Genomic DNA, 25,432 nt, shown 5'->3' with positions numbered 1-25,432 from the left:
GACAGACTCCCATGAGTCATGCACTCACAACTAGCCCCGGCTTTGTGGAAAGACCTCGTCGAATGTCAGTACAGCAGCAGTGAGCCCAAACAAACAAAAATGTGAACTTATCACGCAGATAAAAACTGGACGGAAGACATACATACATACAGGGTGAATCCGATCTCCGACAAAATTCTGGACGTTGTTCAGGGACTTTTTCTGATATTTTAGTATACGGGACCAGTGGGATATGGTGTCTCATTACAAAGCAATTTAATTTCTGATTGACATCATACCAGAAGTTATCTTTGTACCTACACTAAACTGAAAAAATCTGCTAAAATGTGCAGATGTCGACAATGTGCACTGTGTGTCGTGTTCAGAAACAAACTGGTTCCATTAACTCAGCGGCATTTGCAGTTCACGACAATCATGGCCGTTTTACTCTTCGCCATCGAGATTTCATTCAGTAATGCTCGGGTCCGTCGCGGATTTGATTTTTCCAGCAGTATTAGTTGTGCTTTGACAGGGATACACAGCGCTACAGGTAGGTTTACACACGAAGACTTGACCAATATGTACATCGAGTATGGGTTCACATAATGCAATGGACCGGAGGTTCGAGTCCTCGCTCGGGCATGGGTGTGTGTGTTGTTCTTAGCATAAGTTAGCTTAAGTAGGGTGTGCGTCTAGGGACCGATGACCTCATCAGTTTGGTCCCTTAGGAATTCACAAACACAATGCGATGGAAGAGCGGCAAAACGACTCAGCTATTGTCATAGGGACGGCAATCACATAATTGTATATTTACATTTGTAAATAGGCACCTACGTGAAAGCACATCCTTCCGTATTTGGGAATTACATTCTGTAGTCTTTTTTCTCTGTTGTGAAGGTAATATCACAGAAACAAAAGTAAGTGGGACAACAAACCGAATAAATCAATTAAATTATTATTCTGTATTGACCCACCGGCGACCACAGGACCCTTACGCAGAAATTATCCCTGACAAACCTCCGAAATTTTGTCTGTGGAGTTCGGTTTCCCCCTGCATAAAACATGAACATCAATGCATATGCGATGGTGCTTCGATGTCTAAATTACACTACAGGTTTAAGGGAGTCAGCATTCTCCACTAACCCTTCTGTAGCCAAATATAACGAAACACGCAATGTGTTTGTCCTTCGGCAGCCAAGAAAGCAATAATAGCAAGTTGATCACGTCTCGACATTTGGTAATAACGTCGCCATAGATCACGTTTCCGTATTTACCGCACACACATCGGAAAGATACGAATGTCACACTAATGCCTTGCCTAAATGTCGGTGCTTATATACCAGCATCGCAGTTGCCATACGTTGCATATACTCTGCAGCAACGCCCTCTAACCGAAAATTTTTGATGACCCCTTGTAATAGAACAGACCTTCCAGCAACAGTTAAAGTTGAAGACACATCCGAATGTGGGATAACAGAAACATGTCACAACGTAGCGACTAATTTCTGGAACTACGAATATTCTAGAGCGTAGAGAGAAGTGAGATTTAGTGAAACGGCATTACTCATTCGCAATGACACTCTGTTTGGTCATGTAGCCGTAATCAACACACTAAGATGTTTTGAAGCATTTGTTGCACTACTTGGAAGATCTAATGCAGGCTTTGCTATTGTTGCCAGCCAAAGAGCCATTAACATTCCACTGAATGAGGTGACGCAGTGGTTAAGAAACTGGATTCTCATTCAGGAGAATCGAGACTGAAATTTCTATCCGGCTATCCAGATTTAGATTTTCCCTAAATCGTTAAAATAAATGCGAAAATGTTTCTTTGGAGAGGGAACAGCCGAACCCCTGTCCTACCATTTTCCCCAATCGGAACTTGTGCTGCGACTAATGATCTCGTTGATCAGAGAACGTTAAATACAACTCGTCCTTCTTTCTTAGCATCCAGTTACTGAAGGAAAGTCTAAAAAATCCACTCATCAAAAACAGTTTTGCATCACCCCGGTTCCCAGAACTCCTGAAGACAGACGTTGACAGTCCCTTTGACTGTTCAGAGATGTCACTAAACCCTCCCAAAGATGTAAACAACCACGCATGAGCAGCGCCTATTACACGGAGGGGGTCCGACAGCCGATCAGTTCCAGTCATTTCACCAGGAAGGAAGTACACAACTAGTGTTGTCTGTAATTTAACCATGCCTAGACGGTCAATACCGCGGTTTAATCGCGTCCGCATTGTTACTTTGTACCAGGAAGGTCACTCAACAAGTGTCCAGGCGTCTCGGAGTGAACCAAAGCGAAGTTGTTCGGATATGGAGGAGACACTGAGAGACAGGAACTGTCGATGACATGCTTAGCTCAGGCAGCCCAAGGGCTACTGCTGCAGTGGATGACCGCTACCTACGGATTACGGCTCGGAGGAACACTGACAGCAACGTCACCATGTTGAATAATGCTTTTCCTGCAGCCACAGGACGTCGTGTTACGACTCAAACTGTGCGCAATAGGCTGCATGATGCGCAACTTGTCCGCAGCTCGTGGTCGTGCGGTAGCGTTCTCGCTTCCAGCGCCCGGGTTCCCGGGTTCGATTCCCGGCGGGGTCAGGGATTTTCTCTGCCTCGTGATGAATGGGTGTTGTGTGCCGTCCTTAGGTTAGTTAGGTTTAAGTATTTCTACGTTCTAGGGGACTGATGACCATAGATGTTTAGTCCCATAGTGCTCAGAGCCATTTGAACCATTTGATGCGCAACTTCACTCCTGATGTCCATGGCGAGTTCCATCTTTGCAACCACGACACCATGCAGCGCGGTACAGATGGGCCCAACAACATGTCACATGCACCTCTCAGAATTGGCATCACGTTCTCTTCACCGATGAGTGTCCCATATGCCTTCAACCAGACAATCGTCGGAGACGTGTCTGAAGGCAACCCGGTCAGGCTGAACGCCTCAGACACACTGTCCAGCGAGTGCAGCAAGGTGGAGGTTCCCTGAAGTTTTGGGGTTGCATTATTTGGGGCCGATGTACGCCTCTGGTAGTGATGGTAGGCGCTGTAACGGCTGTACTATACGTGAATGCCATCCTCCGACCGATAGTGCAACCATATCGACAGCATATTGGCGAGACATTCGTCTTCATGGACGACAATTCGTGCCCCCATCGTGCACATCTTGTGAATGACGTCGTTCAGAATAACGACATCGCTCGATTAGAGACGCCAGCATGTTCTCCAGTCATGAACCCTATCGAACATGCCTGAGATAGATTGAAAAGGGTTGTTTATGCACGACGTGATCCACCAACCACTCTGAGGGGTCTACGCCGAATCGCCGTTGAGGAGTGGGACAATGTGGACCAACAGTGCCTTGATGAACTTGTGGATAGAATGCCACGACGAATACAGGCATGCATCAATGCAAGAGGACGTACTACTGGGTATTAGAGGTACTGGTGTGTACAGCAACCTGGTCCTCCACCTCCGAAGGACTCGCTGTATGGTGGTACCACGTGCAATGTGTGGTTTCATGAGCAATAAAAAGGACGGAAATGATGTTTATGTTGATCTCTATTCCTATTTTCTGTACAGGTTCCGGAACCTGGGTGATGCAAAACGTTTTTTTTTATGTGTGTATAGCCCGACGAGTACGAACACCTAATGCGTGATTACAGTTCCCATTATGAGATCCAGAGCTCATCGCAGCCCACCGGATGGGGTGCAAAACTTTTGGGAACAACGGACGAGGTACACCTTGTTCGTTTGAATGACGGAACAAGAACACCAATTGGTCCATCCCATCAATTGCATTCCCCAGTAGACGTAATAAAGATAATGGTAACGGTTCGCCTTAAAGGTCACTTGGGAACTAGGACACGATACCCCAGAGTCTTACCTGTCAACTGTTTTCAGCATTCTATCGGCTACAGTACCCACCATAACAAGTATCCATCTCAGATGTCGTTAATATACCAGGAAGACACAATACGAAGATTACAGTAGGTTCGTAGACGAAAATATACTGTTGTAAGGTAAAATCTGTGACACAGAATGAGACTATGACAATCTCTTCAAGCGTTAGAAATCGCTGCTGAGATTGTTGCAGCAACAAGGACACAAAGAAGAACACTCTGCGTGTGGCTGGATGTCGGAAAGTGAATTCATATTGAAATGGCGTCCTCAGGAGCAACAGAGCAGACGTTACCAGGGGAAAATTACCAGCACCTTAAATTCCTCATAACAGAATTCGAACGACTATTCAGAAGTAAGAAAAAAAATATCTAGGAGGATTTCGGCTCGTTATTAAATAAATATGAAGAAAGGGTCAGGAAGCAGAATTGTTAAGCAAAGGCGTATTGGAGGTGTCATTAAACGAACAGGCTCGAAGAGCGATAGACCCAGAGCTACGTAACACCCATAGCGATCACATGGTAAATCTATCAAATCTTGCATCCCCTGATTATGTCAGAGACGGAGCAAGACATACTGCTTGAAGGAGAAACAGATCTTGGTCCAGACAACTTGCATTACCGATTGAAACGGCACCTACAGGAAACCGGAAGACAAAGACCGTCTACCATACTTAAAATATGGAGTCAGACGATAAACATCTTGCTGTTAGTGACAGTCAGGTTACTGCCTATTAGTGAACATAAAAACCAAATTATCTATCGGAGTTATAAATTCTGCTCTCCTGCCTCACGAAATGCTTGACAGAATAGGAAGAAAAAAGATTAGACTTCTGGATTGGAAACGAACATCGCCTTCCGAGGAACTAGTACGGATTCCGTCAGAGTATGGGGGCAGGCGATGTCTTAGTTGTACTGCCAACCTATATCAACCAAGGTTTTAGCAGGAATATATTTAAACGCTGTTTACGCTGATGCCTATGATTGTGTACAGCGTGACAATTATTGAACTACATGAAAAAACGTAAATTAGTTACAAACTACAGCGTGCACAGACTTTATTCAGCATGTAAACGTAACTATAGATAGTCGGATTTAGGCTATGACATGTTCTATATGCCTGCTATCATTGGCGACGATGTCGCGCAGACCAATAGCGAAATTCTGCATGACCCGCTGAAGTGTCGAAACATCGATGCTGTCTATGACCTCAGAATGGCTTTTTGCAGCTCAGCAGTGGTTTTGGGGTTCTTGCTGTACGCCTTATCTTCAATACAGCACCACGGAAAGGAGTCGCATGTGCTCATATCTGGAGAATATGGCGGCCAATCGACGTCCATGCTAGTGGCCTCCGGGTACCCCAGAGCCAGAATGCCGTCCCCAAAGTGCTCCTCCAGGACATCAAACACTCTCCTGCTTTTATGGGGTCGAGCTCCGTCCTGCATGAACCACATCTTGTCGAATCAGGGTCACTTTGGATAATGGGGATAAATCATCTTCCAAAACATTCACGTACCGTTCGGTAGTCACCGTGCCATCGCGGAATATCGCGCCGATTACTCCGTGACTGGGCATTGCAAAAATGGTTCAAATAGCTCTGAGCACTATGGGACTTAACATCTGACGTCATCAGTCCCCTAGAACTTAGAACTACTTAAACCTAACTAATCTAAGGACATGACACACATCCATGCCCGAGGCATTATTCGAACCTGCGACCGTAGCGGTCGTGCGGATCCAGACTTAAGCGCCTAGAACCGCTCGGCCACAACGCCCAACTGGGCATTGCACACCTCACAGTCACCCGCTGAGGGTGAAGAGACTTCGCGATCGCGAAATGCGGATTATCAGTCCCCCAAACGTGCCAGTTTTGCTTTTTGACGAATGCATCCAAATGAAAGTGAGCTTCGTCGCTAAACTAATTGCCATCATGCCTCGCTGCCAAGCGTGCAGTTTGAACGTCCTGACGCAAACCCTTCAGAAATTATGACGATTCTATTTCCTATAGTTCAATAATTGTCACCCTGTTTCTATACCCATGTTACTGCGTAAATTAATTATACAGCGACTTCCCGAGCGATTCGCGTGCAGTCTAAAAATCTTCGTGCCCGACGTACATTTATGATAAAGAGTGATACGAAAGCCATAAGTCCGAGGGCTGTTAGAGCTGGCTTTTCGTCTTTATTGGTAAACAGATACACAAGTGACATACGTGGAATAATGTCGGACAGTTGTTACGTTCTCCAATTCGCAGATGATTCATGTTATTAGACCAGGCCGTGGAAAAACTGCGAACAAAGTAGACCACAAAAAAATATAATTATCATGTCCCAAACAAAAGCATCTACATATTTTCCCCATAGATTCCCACGGAACGGCAAGGTTAGGGATGTCCTTATGGTCAGAAAACTAAAACACATCCATCGTCTGAAAAAAAAAAGAAAAAAATTAGCACTCAGAAGACGTGGCCGGATGTCGTTGTAACTTCGTACACACACACACACACACACACACACACACACACACACACACAAAAACACACACATCATCGATGGGTTTGTAAACGATTAGAGTTGCAGTTCTCTGTGACAGACAGAACGACCACCAGAGTTCATTAATGTAGTTTGTTTTTAGTGTTGTTACCAGGGCTGTGCTACATTGTTATCAGCACCCAAAAGAGGTAGAAATGGGACTCAATGTGGGTCTCAAACATTTGACCGGCTGGTCGAATCGTGCACTATCCAGATTTGTGGGGCATTCTGGTGTGACATTAGCCCGATGTTGGACTGCATGGGAACGTGAGGGCAGACATACTCGTCGTCAGAGTCCCGGTTCATAACGTGTGACCACCGCAAGGCAGGATCGCCGTACTGTGCACCAAACACGTCATAACCCCTTTTACATCAGTGCCTGCCATCCGAGAACGGGTAATGGACTCAATGCAGCATTCTTTGTCATCTCTCACCGTTGGTAGGAGACTAGCTGCACCCGGACTAGTAAATTAGCGTCCCTTGCATAGGCTGCTGTTAACACCACAACATAAAAATCAGTGCCTTTTTTAATGGTGCCGTGAACGGGAACCATAGACTGCTGACGAATGGCGTCCCTTTGCATTCAGCGATGAATTGCGGTTCTGCACTACCCAAGATGACCCTCGTCGACGAGTACGGAGGAACCCCATTCTCCAGTTATAACGGTACTTTGCGGGCAGGCGTGTCAATTAGCACCATATTAATTAAAATCGGGGATAAATAGACTTGATTTTGGAAGAATTAAAAAGGGGAAAGTAATACGAAACTTTAGTAACTGCACAGTATTACTAAGAAGCAATATAATGAAAAGTAATAAAAAGCAAAGTAGCGAAGACCAAACGGGACAGAAAGATAATGGGGCGCGTTTGTTTTTTAATACATATAAAAGAACATATAACACATTATTGAGCTCTCTACCTTCAGTTATCGCGATCGGGCTAGTAGATGAAAAAGTGGTACGCTACTGCGAAATTCGTTAAGGAGATTGCTTAAAGACGGTCCAGGCACGTTTAAAATACATTACGTGTGACGAAGTGATCAGAGACGTTTATTGTCGGGTGAAGTGAAAATGATTCCGACAACATAATTCGAACTTTGTGTTAGCTGGGAAAAATACTCTTGGGAAACTATTATGGTTGTGGAACCCACGAAAGTTGTACGCAACGGGAAGCTATAGTTTACGTAATTCTGCATTTTATGAAACTGTGAAACGCGTGTGCGCGGAACATCAAGAGAATCTTATCCTTGGACGGTTGCGGGGGTAACTGATACAAACAACGCGCCAGCATAAAAATAGTTCGCTTATTAACTACCAGATATTAATTAACGGGGACCTAAAATACTAAAAACAGTGCATACACCGTTAAATTGAACCCTGCGTGTGAAAGACAATCACATCGAACATTTAGAGAGCGAAGAATAGACATTTAAGTGCCGGATTGAGAGCCTGGGTCGTGTCGATATTTGGACATTATGTGAGACGCGTTATTCAGAACACGATATCGACCATTCTAATACTGAAAAGAAGGATAGGATCATCACCTCCAATCCCGATTCACATTTCATATTTAGTTAGTGAAAAGAAAAGTGTTAATAAACAAACTACATTTCAATTTTATCCACGATTTTGGCTTCGTTATTTAGTCTTGACTACATGATAAACAATATCTGTGGAAGTCATATATAACGTATCGACGTAATATTTGGCCAACCAATATCATGGGACACCAAAAAATGAAAATGCATGAAATTGTTTTTACAGCGGATGTATAATGTGTGAGTACGACGAACTGTATTGAGAAACTGAACATCCATTACGTACTTGCATGTTTATCTGCGAAAATGGTCCTTGTCGGTACATCAGCATAGAGTTCGAATAGAATCGCTGGAACATTGCAAACCATTCAGATTAATCGAACATCTAAATACGCATAATGCTGGTATCACCAGGATGTGTTCTTTCTCCTCACCCCTTTGGCAGGAATTGAATTAAGAATCAGCCGGGAATAGCATTTAAATCAATTGAAGACCATTGAGCTAGCGTCACGAATTTTGCAACGTCCACTGCCATGTATGAAGGCGAGTGACACCACGAGTGCTAACGTCGATCGAGGGGTGTCGTCGTGATCGTATTGAATGACAGTGAGCGGTCACACAGTGTTTTGGAGAGGCGCGTCATGGCGTATTGAGCCATCGTGTATGATTTCAGGGTCAAGGCTATCAGTGATTGGGAGAGCTCAGACGGCGCAATGGTACGTCACCGACATAGTGCCACCTCATGTGCCACCTCTCATGCGACAGTACCGTGGCGTAATTTTTCAACAGGACAATGCTCGTCCATGCAGCACATATCTCTATCAACTGTCTGTGGCATGTTGAAGTGCTCCCGTCACAAACAAGATCTCTAGATCTGTACCTGGTAGAGGACGTGTGGTTCCATTTCGGACGTCAACTCCGTCTCAAAGCCAGCATCAAGGATATCAAGAACCAGTTACAACAATTATGTGGGCTCATAACGCAAAGTTATTTGTAAATTTAACTCGATTTTGTAACCATTGAAATAACATCACATACCCTTTCAACCTCTGAAGTTTCATTTCGCTTCCTCTTCTTCTGGGCACTTCTCATTCTTTTTGTCAGGTAGTGTGCTTAGGACTTAACGTAGGTTAGAAACTGGAGTCAGCAGAACATATTAATATAATAACAGACACGTCTGGAAGGGCCATCAAAGCACTAGGTGTGTATCCGTGTGTGATATGGGACACAGATCGATCTTACATGACGAACTTGTGTAGCGCGACAGTCCACGCGCGTCTCGACTATAAGCAGAGCGTACCAAGATTTTCCTAATGCGAGTAGACAAAATACTTTATAAAAATCTGCATCTGTGTCTAAGTGCATTGATATTAAAACAGATTTGTGCACTACTACTTGATTCGATAGATTCTATATTGCAATTTGGTCGAGATTTCGTCGTGGCAAAATTCTTGATAAAGCAGTGCACCTTCAAAACTGTAACTGGAAGGCACTATATCCTCGAACTTATTGTGGAATGATTTCAGAAAGGGGCATCTCTTTTCGTCTGAAATTATCTAGAGGTTCAAAAATTCAAAATAATGTGTTGAAAGCAACAAAGGTACCAAGTTATGGGCACAACTGTGATGTGTCACTGACATTACAGCAACCTGTGGATGCTAACCGACGGTTGTCTGCTAATGATGCTGCCGCATACGGTAAGCTGTCGAAGTTGAGTGACTGTAGGAGTATACCAAGTTATGTGCGCAGTTCTGATGTGTCATTGTTACTACCGCAAAAATGATAACCGACAGTTGTTTACTGATGATGCTTTGGTGTACGGTAAGGTGTCCAAGTTGAGTGACATCAGGAGGATACAAGATGACTTAGACAAAATTTCTAGTTGGTGTGGTTAATGGCAGTTAGCTCTAAATGTAGAAAAATGTAAGTTAATGTGGATGAGTAAAAACAAATCCGTAGTGTTCGGATACAGCAATAGTAGCTCCTTGCTTGACACAGTCACGTCGTTTAAGTATCTGGGCGTAATGTTGCAAAGTGGTATGAAATGTAACGAGCATGTGAGGATTGTGATACGAAAGGCGAATGGTCGACGTCGGTTTATTGGGAGCATTTTAGGAATGTGTGGTTCATCTGTAAAGGAGACCGCATTTAGGAAGCTAGTGCGACCTATTCTTGTGAAGAATTTACTGCTTCAGTCTTGGGGATTCGCACTAAGTCGGGTTCAAGGAAGACATCGAAGCAATTCAAAGGCTGGTTGCTAGATTTGTTACTAATAGATTCGAAAAACACGCAAGTGTTACGGAGATGCTTCGGGAACTCAAATGGGAATTCCTGGAGGGAAGGTGATGTTCTTTTTCTAGGAACACTATTGAGAAAATTTCGAGAACGGGAATTTGAAGCTGCCTGAAGAACAATTCTGTTGCCTCCAACATACATAGCGCGTAAGGATCACGAACATAAGATACGATATATCAGGGCTTATACGGAGGCATATACACAGTCATTTTTCCCTAGTTCTGTTTGCGAGTGGAACAGGAAAGGAAATGACTAGTAGTCGTACGGGGTACCCTCCGCCACGCACCGTAAGCTTGATTAGGGAGTATCGATGGAGATGTAGATAGAGATATAGTAGCGCGTGGGACTACGTTGATGGATAATGCGATATTCGGCAGAGGCGGCTACTGCCCGGATAAAATACGCCGTGTTTGAAAATATTTATAATGGCTGTTGTTGTAGAATCTACTAACACATGTCTACCGAGTTACATAGTACAGCATGACGGTGAATGGAGGCGGGAGTGGAGGGTGGGAGGGGGGCGTGGAATCTTCGCAGATGATGGTCGGAACGTCCGCCGTGGGCAGAATGCACGCGTGGCGATGGCTTCGCATGAACCGGTGGAGTATCCTAATAATACCGGTCACTAATTTCTTGTGGCATAATTTTCTGGGGTAAGGCATCAATCACGACGGTAATACCGATTCCTTAAAAGCGTGCAATGGCAATAATATGTAGTATTCTTCCATAATTATCTAGTAGACACGTCTTGAGCGATTTAGAATTCTATCTATTCTGTCTAAACTAGAGAGAGAGAGAGAGAGAGAGAGAGAGAGAGAAGAGAGATCAGGGCGATCATGGATGATACCACATCGCATATTGTGTCCCAGTAAGTGTTGAAGTTTGGCAATAACTGTATTGTCGGTACTCGCAACAGCCCACGCGTAAGTCGTGTGTAAGTTTTGACATCTCGTTCTCTTAGATGAAAATATGTTGCGACAGGAAACCATTGCAGCACATTTTCTGCAGCGCCAGTATCTCAATATTAATGCAAAGTATTCGTTCTCTTCCGTAGTGTTTATTCCGTGTAGTACAGCGTCTGCTTTTTCAAGATTTGGTAAATTTGGTTCCATTATTTAACTTTGTGGCCTGATGCCCTTCATGGCACCACAGTTCCACAGTTACCTACTTAACTGCAGGGGAAAATGCGTGAGCCATCTGACTGAATAGTCGTCTCGCGTCGTGTTCTCGTATTGTAACTGTTCGTGTCTCGTGTTCTCAGGGGCGGAATTTGGGGACGAGCACAGCATACGTGTAGACGAACGTGGGAAACCGCCTAAAAACCGCATTCAGGCTGGTCAGTACCAACTCACGGTCGATAATCCACCGTGAAGGTTCGATACGGGTCTAGTTTACCTCCATGTCTCACAGGGACTTGCGTTGCATGTTACGCTATATGTGCAGGTCAATACTAACGCGATGTCCAGTGACCATAAAACAACGTTCCAGTTATAAATTTTAACAGTATCATCTGTAAGCGTTGTAGGTTGTTAGTTCAAGGTCGCAGTTAAAGTATAACTGCCGGCCGGAGTGGCCGAGCGGTTCTAGGCGCCACAGTCTGGCACCGCGCGACCGCTACGGTCGCAGGTTCGAATCCTGCCTCGGGCAGGGATGTGAGTGATGTCCTTAGGTTAGTTAGGTTTAAGTAGTTATAAGTTCTAGGGGACTAATGACGTCAGAAGTTAAGTCCCATAGTGCTCAGAGCCATTTGAACCACTTGATTTTTAAAGTATAACTCAAACAGTTTTAGATAAGCGCATGTGCGAGTACCGCTTTGTTGTTTTCCCGCTTGCGCGACTCCTGAGCGTAAAGCGTTTTGTGTTCTGCAATTTGCTAAGAGTGAATCCGTAATTTCAGTTCAACGTGCATTTAGGTTAAAGCTTAATTGCGAGCCCCCATGCGGCGAAAACATCCGCCAATGATATATTCAGTTCGAAACGATCGGATGTGTGTGTAAAGGGAAAAGCACAGAACGACCATAAGTGTCTGAAGATGATGATGACCATGTCAGAGCATTTTACCTTCGTAATTCCCAGAAGTCCATTCAGAAAGCAGGTCCTGAACTTCAGTTGCCAAAGACGACAGTGTGGTAGGTTTTAAGAAAACACATACACATGTATCCTCACCGGTTACAGTTGATACATACTTTAAAGCCAGATGACTGTCATGTACGTTATAACTTTGCAAGTGAAGTTTTGCGGTGAGAAGATGACTTTCTTGATCGTCCAGTATTGCGTGATGAGGCAAATTTTCATGTAAGTGGGAAGGTAAATGCCAATAATGTTAGTATCTGGGGATCAGAACATAGTCATGAACCTGTACAGTATCAAAGAGATTCATCAAAATTAAACGTTTCCTGGCCAGCGTTTCGATGCCAAGTGTACGGACCACACTCTCTTTTTTTTTCCCACCGAAGCTACCCTAACAAGTGTGGCTTATGCGGATATGTCGCGAAAATGGTTCTTTTCTCAATTTAAAGGCGAACCGGAAAACATTATTTGGCAACAAAATGGAGCCTCTCCCCACTGGTATCTCTCCGCACGAGATTGGTTGAATGTCAAAGTCCCTGACTGTTGGATTGGTCGTTATGGTCAATAGGGCAGAGCTCTTTTCCGCTGGCCTAAACGTTTGCATGACCTCATGCCATGCGATTTTTTTTTCTTTGGGGCTTTACAAAAGATCGTGTCTGCGCTCTGCCACTACCTAATGATTTGCTAGTGTTGAGGTACAGAAATGAAGAGGCTATTGCTTCCATTAGCCTGGACTAGTAACCAAAGTGTGGGAAGAATCATATTTTAAGTTGAATGTGTTCCGTGTAACTAAACGTATACATAATCAATATTTGTGAGAAAAACCAGGTTAGTTTAACTCCAATTTGATGTATGATTCCGGCTGGTCCCGGCGGAGGTTCGAGTCCTCACTCGGGCATGGGTGTATGTGTTTGTCTTTAGGATAATTTAGGTTAAGTAATGTGTAAGCTTAGGGACTGATGACCTTAGCAGTTAAGTCCCATAAGATTTCACACACATTTGAACTTTGATGTATGATTCGTTGTAAATAGTCTAAACAGAATGAGACATCCTTTTATGGATACCTTGTTGTTAAGGCAGCAGAGAGTTGGGGGCCAAAATAATTACTCGTGGATCGATTTGCTGAGTATACAATGAATTAATGTCAAATTGGTTTATAAAATTACGCTATAGTGACGTCAAGTATAAGTAGCATACTTAGTACAACGTAACGACTTCAAGTTAATATAAGAATGATTAACAGGATAAAGCTACTAAAGATTAATTTCTGCAGCAAAATCTTATCAAAATGCAGTTTCCAATCTTTAACTCAAAAAATATAGTTTCCGATAGTCAAAGACAACAAAATGTCAAGACAAGAATCTTTAAAAACAACAAATCGAAAATTATTACTTTTATAAAACCATAATACAGAATTCTGTAATGAATACAAAATGGTGCTTCCCTTCTGTTGTAGAACGCAAAAATCGCTGGCACTCTCCTGTCCAGTAATTGAGCACCGCAAAACGTGTATATGGAGTGTTTTCCTTTTACAGAAGCAACACTACGTGGAGTTCATCGGCACAGTCCGTAGCCTCCTCTACATAGGACTTAGACATTGTTTCATTACATTGCAACAGGTGTGGAGGGCACATGTGGGTTTTTTAGGTTAGAGAATTCCCTCCCTAGGCCCGACAAGACGTCTCCTGAGACGCGGCAAGGTAGCAGAAGGCAAAATGCAACAGGAAATAACAATAGTAATCTGCTAATAGTAAACTGCAGGAACGTCTATAGAAAGGTCCCAGAACTGCTCTCATTAATAAACGGCCACAATGCCCACATAGTACTAGGGACAGAAAGTTGGCTGAAACCAGATGTAAACAGTAATGAAATCCTAAACTCAGATTGGAATGTATACCGCAGAGACAGGCTGGACAGTGAAAGGGGAGGCGTGTTTATAGCGATAAGAAGTGCAATAGTATCGAAGGAAATTGACGGAGATCCGAAATGTGAAATAATTTGGGTGAAGGTCACGGTTAAAGCAGGCTCAGACATGTTAACTGGATGTCTCTATAGGCCCCCTGGCTCAGCAGCTGTTGTGGCTCAGCAGCTGAAGAATAATTTGGAAAATATTTCGAGTAGATTACCCCACCATGTTATTGTTCTGGGTGGAAATTTTAATTTGCCGGATATAGACTGGGAGACTCAAACGTTCATAACGGGTGGCAGGGATAAAGAATCCAGTGAAATTTTTTTAAGTGCTTTGTCTGAAAACTACCTTGAGCAGTTAAACAGAGACCGACTCGTGGCGATAATATATTAGACCTTCTGGTGACAAACAGACCCGAACTATTTGAAACAGTTAAAGCAGAACAGGGAATCAACGATCATAAAACGGTTACTGCATCGATGATTTCAGCCGTAAATAGAAATATTAAAAAAGGTAGGAAGATTTTTCTGTTTAGCAGAAGTGACAAAAAGCAGATTTCAGAGTACTTGATGGCTCAACACAAAAGTTTTGTCTCAAGTACAGATAGTGTTGAGGATCAGTGGACAAAGTTCAAAACCATTGTACAATATGCATTAGATGAGCATGTGCCAAGCAAGATGGAAGGGAGCCACCGTGGTACAACAACCGAGTTAGAAAACTACTGTGGAAGCAAAGGGAACTTCATAGCAAACATAAACATAGCCAAAGCCTTGCAGACAAACAAAAATTACGCGAAGCGAAATGTAGTGTGAGAAGGGCTATGCGAGAGACTTGGCAGAAACTCCTAAGAAATTTTGGTCTTATGTCAAAGCGGTAGGTGGATCAAAACAAAATGTACTGAAACAGAGGATGACAGACTAAGGGCCGAAATACTAAATGTCTTTTTCCAAATCTGTTTCACAGAGGAAGACTGCACTGTAGTTCCTTCTCTAGATTGTCGCACAGATGACAAAATGGTAGATATCGAAATAGACGACAGAGGGATAGAGAAACAATTAAAATCGCTCAAAAGAGGAAAGGCCGCTGGACCTGATGGGATACCAGTTCGATTTTACACAGAGTACGCGAAGGAACTTGCCCCCCTTCTAGCAGCGGTGAACCGTAGGTCTCTAGAAGAGCGTAGCGTTCCAAAGGATTGGAAAAGGGCACAGGTCATCCCCGTTTTCAAGAAGGGACGTCGAACAGATGTGCAGAACTATAGACCTATATCTCTAACGTCGATCAGTTGTAGAAATTTGGAACACGTATTAAGTTCGAGTATAATGACTTTTCTGGAGACTAGAAATCTACTCTGTAGGAATCAGCATGGGTTTCGAAAAAGACGATCGTGTGAAATCCAGCTCGCGCTATTCGTCCGCGAGACTCAGAGGGCCATAGACACGGGTTCCCAGGTAGATGCCGTGTTTCTTGACTTCCGCAAGGCGTTCGATACAGTTCCCCACAGTCGTTTAATGAACAAAGTAAGAGCATATGGACAATCAGACCAATTGTGTGATTGGATTGAAGAGTTCCTAGATAACAGAACGCAGCATGTCATTCTCAATGGAGAGAAGTCTTCCGAAGTAAGAGTGATTTCAGGCGTGCCGCAGGGGAGTGTCGTAGGACCGTTGCTCTTCACAATATACATAAATGACCTTGTGGATGACATCGGAAGTTCACTGAGGCTTTTTGCGGATGATGCTGTGGTATATCGAGAGGTTGTAACAATGGAAAATTGTACTGAAATGCAGGAGGATCTGCAGCGAGTTGACGCATGGTGCAGGGAATGGCAATTGAATCTCAATGTAGACAAGTGTAATGTGCTGCGAATACATAGAAAGAAAGATCCCTTATCATTTAGTTACAATATAGCAGGTCAGCAACTGGAAGCAGTTAATTCCATAAATTATCTGGGAGTACGCATTGGGAGAAATTTAAGATGGAATGATCATGTAAAGTTGATCGTCGGTAAGACAGATGCTAGACTGAGATTCATTGAAAGAAACCTAAGGAAATGCAATCCGAAAACAAAGGAAGTAGGTTACAGTACACTTGTTCGCCCACTGCTTGAATACTGCTCAGCACTGTGGGATCCGTAGCAGATCGGGTTGATAGAAGAGATAGAGAAGATCCAACGAGAGCAGCGCCCTTCTTTCCAAGAACAATACGAGACTGGAATAGAAGGGAGAACCGACAGAGGTACTCAAAGTACCCTCCGCCACACACCGTCAGGTGCCTTGCGGAGTATGGATGTAGATGTAGATGTATGTGATACACACTGGAAACTACAACATTTAAAAAAAAATGGTTCCAATGGCTCTGAGCACTATGGGCCTTAACATCTCAGGTCATCAGTCCCCTAGAACTTAGAACTACTTAAACCTCACTAACCTAAGGACATCACAGACACCCATGCCCGAGGCAGGATTCGAACCTGCGATCGTAGCAGTCACGCGGTTCCGGACTGTTGTAACATTTCATCAGCTTAACAGATAATATGCAAGTATCCGTAATGAGGTCAGCAGCGTCAGACTGCTACCAATAGTATTAGAGGTACAACAGTCTACTACTTTGCTGCCTTGTAAGAATGTCTTTTGTATTCATTTTAAGACACCATTGACCTTGGAAAGGACTGATCACTATTAAATTGAGCAGCTTGTCTCCGAATCACAAATGTGCGTTGAACAAGAGATAGACCGTGACAATAGCAGTGAACAGTTCCAAGAGTCTTCTTTTGTAAACTCTCGGCAGGGGCACAGTACAACCATACTTTAACTAAAATGTCGGCTTCGTACGTGCTTACATCGTCACAAAATGCAGCTAACCCGTTTTCCGATCAAGCATTGATACTTCTACAATAAGACGGTTTCCGCAGGGCTCCGAGTACTCCACTTATTCCCGACAAATTCCCTCAGCCCACCAGCCACGCCATGCCCACCACGCCTGCGGCTTGCCACACTCGTCTCGCCGCCGACCACCACACCAGAGAGCCGCCCGGAGCTTGCTAAACCCCAAGGATAGGTCATTGCCCCTTGATGTGACTATCGATAAGTACCGATATGGCACACTGTATAAAACATGTTAAAAGGCAATATTGTTTTATTTATCTGTTTTGATCGTAAGAATCCTCCCTCTCCTTCCACCCAACGTTTGCTACACAAACAGATTAAAAAACGTTTACTATACCCATAATCAAAATATCCAAGGGTGTACTGCCGGTCTACAGTGTCCAACGGGCACTGTTGGACACTGTAGACCGGCAGTACACCCGTGGATATTTTGATTATCGAATACGCCGGGAGAACCTCCAGAATCAGTTTACTATACCGGTTGAGGGCCTATAGACCGCGTCTTTAAACACGCTGGTAGGTACAAATTGTCCTCAGAAAAATTACTCGAATTAGAAACAATTTTAACAGAAGTCAAATGCACCTGCAAAAATGCTAACTGAAAGACTGTTATACTGTTAAGATTATAAACAGCACTAAAAGAACTGAAATATCCATGCAACCCACTCCATAATGGCCGTGTGTTGTATATAAAAATTCAACGGTCTAAGGCGCTACAGTCATGGGCTGTGCGGCTGATCCCGGCGGAGGTTCGAGTCCTCCCTCGGGCATGGGTGTGTGTGTTTGTCTTTAGGATAATTTAGGTTAAGTACTGTGTAAGCTTAGGGACTGATGACCTTAGCAGTTAAGTCCCATAAGATTTTGACATTTGAACATTTTTAAAAATCCAAGCGTCCGCCTGCTTAGCTGACTGGTAACTTTACCTACAATGCAGCAGCCCAGGTTAGATTCCCATCCGGGTTGGAGCTTTTCTCCGCTCGTGTACCGGATGCTGTGTTGACCTTATCGTCGTTCATTATCACCAACGCGCAAGTCAACAAATGTGGCGTCACTTAAAATGATACTTGCAACCCGGCGGCCAAACTTACGATCATTTTTCATTTTTTTTAAATAATCCAAAAAAAGCACTCCGTCGTCAGGCCACGAGTGGCCTACCGGAACCATCCGACCGCCGTGTCATCCTCGGTGGAGGTTGCGGATAGGAGGGCGTGGGGCCAGCACACCGCTCTCCCGGTCGTAAGATGGTATTCTTGACCGAAGCTGCTACTATTCGGTCGAGTAGCTCCCAATTGGCACCACGAGGCTGTGTGCACCCCGAAAAATGGCAACAGCGCATAGAAAAATGGCAACAGCGCATGGCGGCCTGGATGGTCACCCATCCAAGTGCCGGCCACGCCCGACAGCGCTTAACTTCGGTGATCTCACGGGAACCGGTGAACCCACTGCGGCAAGGCCGTTGCCTTAAAGAATCCAAGCAGTCAGAAATTTTTAGATGATGAACAGCGAGTTATAATTACATAGATAAACTACCAGTAAAAATGACGAATAAGTTGGCAAAAGATGCTGTTACTAATTGTGACAAAGAGTAGGGGAACTTCCACTACCTAGATTCCGTAATCAGCCGGAATAAAATAATAAATGGATCCTTCTGCCGACCTCCCAATTCATATAATAAAGTTGCTGAAAGGTTCAAAGAAAATGTGACTTTGATTTCAAACACTTATCCGACTCATACAATTATAGTTGGAGGTGACTTTAATTTACCCTCAATATGCTGGCGAAAATTCATGTTTAATTCCGGAGGTACGCAAAACAATCATCCGAAATTGTGCTAAACACATTCTCTGAAAAATATTTCGAGCAGTTAGTTAATGAGCCCACACGAATAGTAAACAGTTGGGAAAACACACTTGACTTAACAACAAGTAATCCTGAGTTCATAGCGAGCACCAAAACGGATACAGGGATTAATGAACACAGGGTTGTCGTAGCGAGATTGAATATTTTAACCACCAAAACCTCCAAAAACTAACGAAAAATATACGTATTTATAAATCAGATAAAAATTCACTCCTTCCCTATGGATAGCCTGTCAGATCAGGCATGAAAACAGAAATAAGAAGCAAAATAGAAACAGCGAGCGGTCCAAGCTCAGCATGTGTAACATCGAGTGGATTGTAAGAATCACGGCGTCGTGTTAGTGTGGTCACGGTGTGGGATTGCAAAGCGGGAGATCCGTGTCCAAATCTTCCTCGTGCCCATTTTTTTTCCACAAAATTATGAACTTTCCGTCAGGACATTGAAGTGTCTATTCTCCTTATATAGTCTTTAGGCAGTTGTCATACTAAACATTGGACACAGATTATGAGTCCTGTGGTAAGAATATGTTACCGTCGCAAGTAAATGTGATGAATAATGAGAGCAGGCGTTATGCCGCAAAGACCTATTATAGAAATAAAAACAACAAATAAACGGCTGTGGCCGGCCGTAGTGGCCGTGCGGTTCTAGGCGCTACAGTCTGGAACCGAGCGACCGCTACGGTCGCAGGTTCGAATCCTGCCTCGGGCATGGATGTGTGTGATGTCCTTAGGTTAGTTAGGTTTAATTAGTTCTAAGTTCTAGGCGACTGATGACCTCAGAAGTTAAGTCGCATAGTGCTCAGGGCCATTTGAAACGGGTGTGAACTATGTTACGAAAAAGGAATTCAAGAATCTAAACTTCCAAAACGGAACACAAGAGCCATAACATGTGATTCTTGTGTAGAACAAATAGGAGGTACGTACATCTGGACGTCCCCTCCTTACACCTCGTTGTTACAAACGGACGTTTCACTGCGACACAAACACAAATTTGAATATAGCGAACAAACACGTCAATGACCGGGCGGACAGTTCATAATTTTGTGAAAATATATGGTGCACGAGGGAGATTTGATCACGGCTCTCCCCCTTCGCAGGCCAACACCGTGACAATATAACTACGACGGCGTGATTCTTGCAAATCGCTCAGTGTTACACATTTTGAGCTTGAACCGTTTAGTGTTTCGATTTTGCTACCTTTTTTACAGTTCAGTACACATCCTTCCTTGTTTTATGCTTGATCTGCGTTCAGTTTTTGACGGGGTATCCACTGTGCCACGTTATCACTAATTCTGAAGGGTGTGTGATGGGTTTTTTCCTGGTGAGCAGTGTAGATATATATGTAAAACCACTACACGACAGAAACAAGGATAAAGAAACGGTAGAACAAAATCTTTTATGGTATGGAAACGGATGGGAAAGGTGAAGACACATACCAAATGAAACAGGCAGTGTCATAGAGGGACTGTTAAACTCCACTACGCTTTATGAGGTAGCCTCGAAGTACAGAGCAAAGCTTCGAGTTTAGCCTTCCGTCGATGTCGATCTCATTAGAGACGGCGGAGAAACTACTCAGACAGCGAAAGGGAAGGGCATTAGCTGAGGCCAATTCAGAGGAACAACCCCGTTACTAGCCGGCGTGATTCAGTGCAAACACACAAATCCTAAATGTGGATCGCTGATCTTGAGTCCAGAGTCTTAAACAATCTTCGGTTCGAAGTTCAACTGCGTAGGAAGGGGTCTTATTAGTAGAACAAATGTCGACAAAGTCAATCCATTCAAAAGAAGTTCCTTAAGTCGATAATAACAATAGTTAAGCACCTATAATCTGTTTCCAAGGACAAATTATACATAGCTTACAGCAAACAGTGTGCAAAACAGAAAACCACAAAATCGTCACATACAATATTCGGAGTGTTGATGTAGTCCAACCTAAACTATGGCATAAACAAAACGTGCGAAGAAACTTTTTAAAATCGGAGTTAGATTAAAACATCTTGGCGAATGTGTAATGATGAGAGTTGAAAGATCTACCACAATACTGACACAAAACTTCAAATAATAATATTTGATTTAGAATTCCACACAATAGCAGAAGAATGAATGTCCCAGATACGAGAGAGTTAAAATTTCATGAGGCTTTTCATAATCGTTCTCTCAAGGGTGTAGTTAAATAAGGTGATATGGGAACGAAACACGGTCCTAAATATGACAATGAGGCAGATGATCTATAATTCCAAAAAAGAAAAACATGCTGGAAGGTATTAAAGAAGGAATAAAAATAATTTTCTAAATGATTTTTTCACGTTACGCTTTGCTAGCTTATATTGAGCGACCACTTTTAGCCCGGTCAACCATTAAAGACTAATACATAAAAGACCCTGACCATATCACCGTGAACGAACACCATTTGATACTGCGGTGAGGACAGTTATTTTAGGATGAAAACGCCTCGGTTATGGGCTGGCCTACTCAGAATCTCGGTTTACATGGAGTATTTATGTGGGTTATTTCTCCACAGACCGCAAAGGCTCACATCAATACTGACACCGAACGAGATAGCGAAATGGTTGACAGGGTACTCGTATTTGGAGGTTAGCGGACGTCAAAATTTTGATCAGCCTTTCTGATCTAGAGTTTCTCTAGTTTCCGTAAATCACTTCAGGCGAATTCTAGAATGGTCCTTTAAAGAGCCTAGGCCACTTCCCTTCTCTATGTCTTTTCAAATGAGCTAGTTTTTTGTCAGTATTCACATCGACGGGACGCTGCACTATAATCTTCCTTTCTGGGGATGACAGCTACGGCAAGTTGAAAACGAGTGGCAGTGAGAAATATATACGTGTACGTATGATAAACCTCTTGCCTCAAAACCATTTCTCTCCTTCACACCTCCTCTGTGTTACCACAGATGACGTGTCACTGATCTCATTTGTACTAAGATTGCAGTACACGCGAGGTGCCCATTTGCTTCCACTGTCCAGAGTGGAATGCATAAGTTCTAATAAAAGTTCACCAACCTGCAGTATTCTACAGTTGTTGTTCCCCGCGCAGAAATCAGCACTTAGGTCGTGAATCCGTAATCTTGAGGCTGTTAGGAGCTCTTAGCGAGGAACTGTTATTTTAGAAGTAATTAAATTTCCAATCAGTTTACGGGTTGCCACTCGCTTTTTATTAGCAGAACACGAGAAACTACACAATTAATTACCACTTTAGAGTCACAAATGTTTTCTATTTCTCAACAAATGAATGAACTGCTTATTTCCGTAATTAGTATCACACAGTTTTCAACTATGTGTCCAAATAACCCTACATTGCTAATAAAGACTTAACTAACATTGACCGAGGCAGACAACATGTCTGTCCTCCGACATTGCCAAACCAGCTCTATTCACAAACTAGTCATTGCAAATTAAGTCTTAACTGACACCGCAGCGGACAACATGTCCGTCCTCCGAGACTGCCAAAGTAGCTCTGATTTTACAACCGAACCACTTCGTCCGCCATCCAAGTTAGGCTCGATTCGATTATCACCGAAGTGCTTCTTCGTGTGCCTTTTCGTTTTGCAGTTGTCCGTTATTCTGCTGTTTATTAATACTTGTGAAATAATGGAATGATTGCACGCTATTGAGAGATGATTTAAATATGAAATGCAAGTAAATACGCTGTTTAGTTTGTGTAATAGTAATAATAGAAGATCGTCCTTTTGGCGCGCAACTTCCGAATGCAACAGCCAATCGCGGAGAAAGACCACAATTCAGGCGGCCTTTCTCTCAATAACCGTATCGTACAAGCCATCTGTCATCGGTACCTCACACCACATTACATAATCTTGCCACAGCTGCCTTCTCAACTGCTCTAAAAAGAGCTTCTTGTAGCCGTTTGGCTGCAAAGCCAGAAATATTACGCTGCCTCAACTACAGTTCTTGTTGCACTGGCTAGGGTACTGTGCCGTGCCGTTGGATAAACGCGATTCGTGTCGAGGTCCCCGACAGTAGCACACGTACCGTACGAACATCGGAATTGCTCGGTTAGGCCCCGGAAGGGCAGCCGGGCTTGAGCTGGCGCGATGCAATCGCCGTGGCGTGCGGTGCCAGGCGGCGCGCCTTGTTTTATTGGCGGCTTGGCGTGCACGCCACACGCCACGCTCCTAATGGCGCCGCGTCGACACGGCCACGCCTCCTCACCACTACACTACCTCTACCATCCTGGAACGGTTCACCGGGAAGAGACGGACAGTCTTGCATTTCAGTGTCAATTCGGACCTCATGGGATCAATATCAAGCTACAAAGCTACAAGGGGGCGTTCAGTAAGTAATGCAGTACTTTTTTTCCTCGGCCAATTTCGGTTGAAAAACTGCACAATTTTTGTGTGAGATATCGTTGAATATTTTCGCATCAGCTCCTATAGTTTCGTGAGGTTCCCATAGGAGGCGGCGCAATGCGTAGCCTTCAAAATGACGTCAGTAACGGAGGTGCGTCCCCAGCAGAGAGCTGTCATTGAGTTTCTTTTTGAGGAATACCAGAACATCACAGATATTCATAGGCGCTTGCAGAACGTCTACGGAGACCTGGCAGAGAACAAAGTAAGGTGAGTCGTTAGGCGAGGCGTCTGTCATCGTCGCAACAAGGTTGTGCAAACCAGTCTGATCTCCCGCGTGCCGGCCGTAGCTGTGACTCCTGGAACATGTGGACACTCTCATTCGAGGTGACTGACGGATCACAACCAAATACCTCGCTTCTCAGCTTCTCCTTCTCCATGAGGACGCAAGATCTTACAGAAGTCTGTGCACCAGAGAGTAGCTCACAAAACCTCATTGCACTTTTCTTGCGCACACATGGCCTAGATCTCTCACCTTCCGACTTGCATGTGTCTGCCCCAATGCAGGATGTACCCCATGGGAAGCAGACGAAGATGATGCAGCAAGACGTTGGCTTCGACGTCGACCAGTCGAGTGATACTATGCGGGCATACAGGATCTCCCAGTAACGTTGCGTAAGACAGTCGCATTGAACAAGATTATATTGAAAAATAAGGTTTTGTAGTCAAAAGAGTGGAGAATAATATAATGTATTGCAATCCTGAATAAAACCAACATGCTTTCAGAAAAAAAGTTTGTTTCGTTACTTACTGAACGATCCTCGTACATCTACGTGTACGGCCTGACAGAGAAAAAGTAAAGCAGCCGGGGGAGGGGGGGGGGGGAGGGGGGAGGAAACGAAATGAAACTTCACGGTTTGAAAGGGTATGTTATGTTATATAATTTATTATAAAATCGAATCGAATTTACAAAGAAATGGCTCCGAGCACTATGGGTATGGGGCTCAACTTCAGAGGTCATCAGTCCCCCAGAACTTAGAACTACTTAAACCTAACTAACCTAAGGACATCACACACATCCATGCCCGAGGCAGGATTCAACCTGCGACCGTAGCGGTCTCGCGGTTCCAGACTGTAGCGCCTAGAACCGCACGGCCACTCCGGCCGGCAATTTACAAAGAACATGGCAGTATGAGCACATCCATCACTATGACGCTGCAACTCTTGTGGCCTGGATGCATGCACTAATTCGATTGTAACCTCTCCGGCAGCAGGGTGGCACACAACTGTTGTAACTCGTCCTGGATAATGGCACTGGGAAGAGTTGACGTTTGAGCCGGTACTACACATCTTCTATTGCGGCTTGATATGGGGGTATTGCTGGACACGGAAATACTTCAATATCATACAGACAGTTCATAGAGACATGTACCATGTATGGACGAGCATTGCCCTATTGAAAAATTGCACCACGATACAGTCGTACAATAGGTAACACACTATTACGTGGGATGTCCGTGTATGTACGTCGTATATACATGTGCGGTGTATGTTCTGTTGAACATGTCCGACAGATCAGACACCACAAGTATACAGTGTGATTCAGCTGCCCTTATCAATGTTTTCTATGCAACCCGCAATGCCTTCAAATACCATGTGCAAGATGTTCATAGTCTCGTGCTCACTACGTGCAAACCACACTGAAGCGCCAAAGAAACTGGTATAGGCATGCGTATTCAAATGCAGAAATATGTAAGCAGGCAGAAGACGGCGCCGCGGTCGGCAACGCCTATATAACAAGTGTCTGGCGCAGTTGTTAGATCTGTTACTGCTGCTACAATGGCAAGTTATCAAAATTTAAGTGAGTTTGAACGTTGTGCTATAGTCGGCGCACGAGCGGTGGGACACAGCGTCTCCGAGGTAGCGATAAAGTGGGGGATTTTCCCGTACGACCATATCACGAGTGTACCGTGACATGAGGAATCCGGTAAAACATCAAATCTCCGACATCGCTGCGGCCGGAAAAAGATCCTGCAAGAAAGGGACCAACGACGACTGAAGAGAATCGTTCAACATGACAGAAGTGCAACCTTTCCCAAATTGCTGCAGATTTCAATGCTGGGCCATCAACAAGTGTCGGCGT

General features: G+C 44.0%; 2 protein-coding genes and 1 pseudogene across 2 annotated transcripts in view; 1 reads left to right on the top strand and 2 right to left on the bottom strand.

Moving 5' to 3' along the window:
• The window catches only part of LOC126470871 (protein tyrosine phosphatase domain-containing protein 1-like), a 560,875-nt gene that overhangs the window by 53,640 nt on the left and 481,803 nt on the right, over positions 1-25,432 (top strand). The window lies entirely within an intron of this gene.
• The window catches only part of LOC126470197 (catenin delta-2), a 494,830-nt gene that overhangs the window by 409,145 nt on the left and 60,253 nt on the right, over positions 1-25,432 (bottom strand). The gene's annotated exons all lie outside the window — the stretch shown is intronic.
• Positions 18,456-18,573, bottom strand: LOC126472188 (5S ribosomal RNA; annotated as a pseudogene).

Source organism: Schistocerca serialis, chromosome 3 (genome assembly GCF_023864345.2).
Source record: "Schistocerca serialis cubense isolate TAMUIC-IGC-003099 chromosome 3, iqSchSeri2.2, whole genome shotgun sequence".
Taxonomy (NCBI): Eukaryota; Metazoa; Arthropoda; class Insecta; order Orthoptera; family Acrididae; genus Schistocerca; species Schistocerca serialis.
This window is presented reverse-complemented; position numbering and strand designations above follow the sequence as displayed.